Source organism: Chenopodium album, chromosome 3 (assembly GCF_948465745.1).
Source record: "Chenopodium album chromosome 3, dcCheAlbu1.1, whole genome shotgun sequence".
NCBI classification, from domain to species: domain Eukaryota; kingdom Viridiplantae; phylum Streptophyta; class Magnoliopsida; order Caryophyllales; family Amaranthaceae; genus Chenopodium; species Chenopodium album.
The window spans coordinates 46,544,511-46,549,485 of NC_137836.1; the positions used below are offsets into that span (position 1 = coordinate 46,544,511).

The 4,975-nt window shown below is 34.5% G+C and overlaps 1 long non-coding RNA gene across 1 annotated transcript; it reads right to left on the reverse strand.

The window, feature by feature from the left end:
- Window positions 1-1,136: 1,136 nt before the first annotated feature.
- LOC145613775 (uncharacterized) lies at window positions 1,137-4,129 on the reverse strand. Its single transcript, XR_014107013.1, has 3 exons — window positions 4,004-4,129; window positions 3,634-3,696; window positions 1,137-2,057 (listed from the first exon to the last, which is right to left on the reverse strand). It is a non-coding gene; the product is annotated as an uncharacterized LOC145613775 (long non-coding RNA).
- Between the last annotated feature and the right edge of the window lie 846 nt (window positions 4,130-4,975).

The following is a 4,975-nucleotide window of genomic DNA, read 5'->3' on the forward strand; positions in this document are numbered from 1 at the left end:
GACTTAACATCAGCTTCCTTCTTGAAACACTCATACTCACGGTGTCCCAACTTCTAACAGTAACAACAAGTTACCGGGTTTCCCTCGCAGTCCTTCCCTGGGTGGTCTTTCTCACACCTCTTGCAGAAATACTTCCTATTGGGCTTCTCGCCCCTTTGGTTCCCATTCCCTTTATGGTTTGACGACTGTCCCCCATTCCCCTTCCCAAAGTTCCCCTTGTTATCCCTCCTATCTCCAGAATTCCCTTGGTAATTTCCATTAGGCTTGTGCCTCTTTTCACCCCCGTGAAAATATTCTGGGTTCTTCCTTTTCTCTCCCACCTGCTCCATCTCCTTCCCCTTAATTCCGTACAGATGGGGTGCACGGCAATAGACTTCATCTAGGGTCTCAAAAGTCACTCCCCTAGCTTCCCTTGGAGGGTCAAGGTTAGGCCTTGCTCAAATCTTTGAGCCTTAATGGTTTCAGTAGGGACTATTTCCGGGGCAAACCTCATCAACTCAATGAACTTGTTGTAGTATTCACTGATTTGACATGTTTCCCATTCTTAGGTTGGTAAACTCCATACACTTCTGCTTTCTAAGGTAGGAAGGGTAAAACTTCTCTCTCAAGGCTTCCTTAAACTCAACCCACCCAAAGTTTGGTCTTTTCAACAACTCATCCTTTCTTTGGTCCCACCATAAGTCAGCTTCCTCCCTCAAGTAGTAAACCCCATTGTTCACCCTCAGTTCACTTGGGCAATTGATAGCATCAAACAGCTTGTCAAACTCCCTAATCCAGTTTTCAAGGCTGGCTGGGTCCTCTTTTCCCAAGTAAATAGGTGGTTTAGCTGCAGCTACCCTCTTAAAGACTTCACTATAGGCATCAAGCTCAGGATTTTGGTGTTCCCTATTCACCACCTTCGTGATGTTCTCAGTAATTTGGGTCAACTGCTTAAGGACCTTTCCAACTTTGGAACCAGTGCGCTTACTCCTTAAATGTTCCCTCATTCTTGGAGACATAATTCCTGGGTATGATTATTACACTTGGAAATCAAAACAGGTTCTACTCATACAAGCATTTAATTCACTTAATAACATAGAGAAAATTCAAATAAGAATAACTTTCATATTATTAATAATTAATAAAGAGTACAACTTTTTCCATCTAGACAATTATTCAAAGCAATAACATAGTCATAATTTAATCATTCAAACAACACTCTCAGCATAACCATCTTCAACTGGATCATAATCAGGATCCTCTCGCCTATCACTTGGTTCAGTCATAAAGGTAGGGTTGTAACCACTGTAACTTGGGGTACAACCTAACGAATTTGACCTAGATTCACTTTGGTTGTTGTCCGGGCCAGGGTTATAGCTTGGACTTTTAGTTGGGCTCACATGAAGTTGGCTTGAAGAAGCAATGTGTTTTTGGGCTTTTAAGCATGAGGCTTTCTCCTTGGAAACTTGGGCACAGGTTCTGGGCCTATTAGCAATGTGGAATTGGGCTTTTGGGCTAGAATGTTTTGAAGATTCAGAGCTCAAAGATTGGCTAAGAGAACGGTAATGCTTGCTCCTACCAAGAGGTGGTACGGACTCATCACTAGATTCCACATACTCATGTCGCTTCTTTTGGTATGAAAAAGGTACTTGGGCTTTTAAGAAGTACATTTGGTCATTAGGTCCAAAGGTGCGGTCTTTTGGGATCGTGGGAATTTTCAAAAATTTCTTCTTAGGTTCATACTTGTGCTCCACATAGTGAAAGTCCCTCTTAAAACTAGACATGGTTACTAACCACTTCCCTTCATGATGGTGCTTCTCATTCCACATTGTTCCATCTTCCTTGATCACATCCCCATATTTGTCAAAAAGAGGTTGGTATTTCTCAATTCTAGGCAAAAGGGCCAAGGCTAGAAGAACCATCCAAGGTTGTTGGGTCAAGGCTTCCTTACCATTATTCTCATAAAGGGTCAAGGCCAAAGTACAAATTCCAGTTATGAAATCACTAACTGTGACTCCACTATCTTTCAAGTAATGAATGTCAAAATATTGGTGTCTCATTGCATCAATCATTTTCATCTGTTTCACACATACATGCAAAACAATTAATTAAGTGTCAAATCATACAAACATTCCAATTCAAAATCCATTTGCAATAAGCAATTCATAACTCAACCAAACATAAATCAAGATTACCCAATCATGGGTAATAACTAAAAAATTCGGACCTCTAGACCACACTCTAAGGTGTTTTAACACCAACTTTAATGCACACATAATCGCATACTCAAGTTTCAAACAATTTCAATTCTTTTTATTTTCCAAAATAATAAATATGTACTTGAATCAAGATTAAAGGACGGTCGAGCCCGCATCTCGCTCCTAGGAAAGTTACCTACAACGTTGAGGCGAGCCTTTCCTAGACAAAGAGTCGTACCCATTATAGGCCTACGTAGAAAACTCAAGAATCATTTTCTCCTTCATCTTTCCACAAATAAGAAAATTGTGTTTTTTTTTTTTTTTTTTATTTAAAGTAAAAATAAGGCTTTTAACTCACACACAAATGCGAAACTCTATCTATCCTATATGCCCTCTTAAGTCTACCCACAATTTTAATTACTATTCCAATTTTAATCTTTTTAGGACCTTGAAATCTGATACCACTTTGTAACACCCCCAAATCTCCCTCTACGGAAATACTAGTATTATCAGTATAATTATACCGTAGAGATAGACTTAGGCGTATTACCGCCGCGTGATTAAGCAAGTCTACTCAACTTAGTAAAACTAACAATACTTTGCAGCGGAAACTCAAATACTCTTCTTTATTAATAATAACCATAATAGTAACCAATGTTATGAGTACTCAAAATAGATACAATACCAAATTCCTAATTTAGTGAAAACCAATCCGGGGACTCCAATGCATCATTTATTGACTCCAACCTAAAAATAAGCAACACTGCGTACCATTACGGTAAACAGGGCAAACCAAAGCAAATAAGAAGTACGGGTTAGGAAAATATGCTAAGTACGGTAAGTGCAAGATAATTGAACTCAATTTATTCGCAAACATGCTTTAAAACGAGTTTCCAATAAATAATCCAATAATACCAACTTCATGGTGTAAAACCAATTCTCAATAATTCCAATATCAATAATCATTAAAACCAATTCCAATTATTTTAAAAAAACCAATTCCTCTCCCAAGTGTGCACACCCCCAAGCTAGTCTCCTTATGTTACAAGGCTATTCTTGAGGAAAGACCCGGTCATGCAAAGTTCAAGGCCTTATCAATAAACCAAATCCGCATAGTGGGATTACCAACATACTTATAAAGCATAATAATAAATCAATGATTCAATAAATCCTCTTTTAAGTCCAATAATTCAACCTTTAATGAAAACAATCCAAACTCCTTTTCAATAAATCCAACTTGCTTTCAAAATCAATCCTTTTTAAACAAGAATAATAAATTAATTAATCAAAACATGTTATAAAAATCAATACTCCAATTTAATTATTAAAACCAATCCTTTAAACATACTTTTAATTCATAAACCATAATTCAATTCAATTTAATTCAAGCAACATAAATCGTTCAAACATGTTATTCAAATCGATCATTTTCAAGGTATCTAGCCACCTAACGTACCTTGATCTTCGCTTAACCAACAACACTTCAAAAGAACTCTCAAGTAGCTTGATCAAAAACACCCTACAAATAAATATAACCTTAATCAATATAAGGTTAACAAATAATCACAAATAATTAAATTAAACCCTCCCAACTATATGTACATGAACCTCTTAAATTAATTCAACATGAACATTATTAAAATCTGATTTTATATAATTAAAATACTCATAATAATTTTATATTAATCTCTCATAATAATAATAATAATTGAATAAGAGAAAAGGAGAAGAAATGAATTGGATTTGCGCAGGAAATAATAGGCAAAACTTTCAGAGGCTATAACTCCTTCTATATAGCTCCGAATTTGGTGATTCTTGGGCCTAACCTCAAGTAATTTTCGAGAGGAACAACTTTCTGTGAAACTTCAATACCCCAAAACTGACCAAAAGTGCCCGAAAATTGTCTTCAAAGATGAACGGAATAAATTGTGTAAAATTGAGGAGAAGAAAAGAAGAGAATTGGTGTGAAGAATGTGAGAGGTATGAAGGGGTATTTATAGGCTATTATGAGCATGAATTATGGTAGGAAAATGTAGGAAGAATTATGGTAATTAGGATTTAAGAGATTACTTGGAGAAGTGAGCAAAGATTTAAGGAAAGTTTTGATATTTGAAGGGATTGTGTATAATTGAATATGGAAGGTATGTATGTCACGAAAAATATTGAGGAAATTGGAATTAATTGGGGAATAATTAAGAAGAATGAATGGCAAGAAAATATAATGATTGGATATAAAAAAGATGGAGAATTAGAATTATGGAAAATAGGAGATTTTAAGAAGATAATTAAAAATACAAATTACCAAAATATTTTCCCAAAATCTTCATGGGATGGCCGAAAATTTTGTGCTTTCCTAAGATCATATTTTCGGCCCTCCTATTTAGTATTTAGGAATATATTTTGCTAGTTTTAAGGAATTAAAATAATTGTGTAAATAATATTTATTGAAATAAATAATTAAATAATAAAATACCAAATATTCACCAAATAATTTAACTAAATAAAAATCAGATTTTTACATAGGAAAATCCGAAATTATTAGCTAATTAATTGGAATTTTTGGACCTATTAAAATAATAATAAAATACAGCTTTTGCCTTAATTAAAATATCAAAATATATAAATAATCCGGTTTTAAAAATAGGATAAATGGATAATAAATCTTATCCAAAATAATGATTAGTTTTCAAAATACTTTTGGCGCCAAAATTCAAATATCATTTTGCCTCCAAGATTTAAATAGTAAGTTGAATTACTAAAATACCCTTTTTAGAAAATATTAATTAATTAGGAAAATA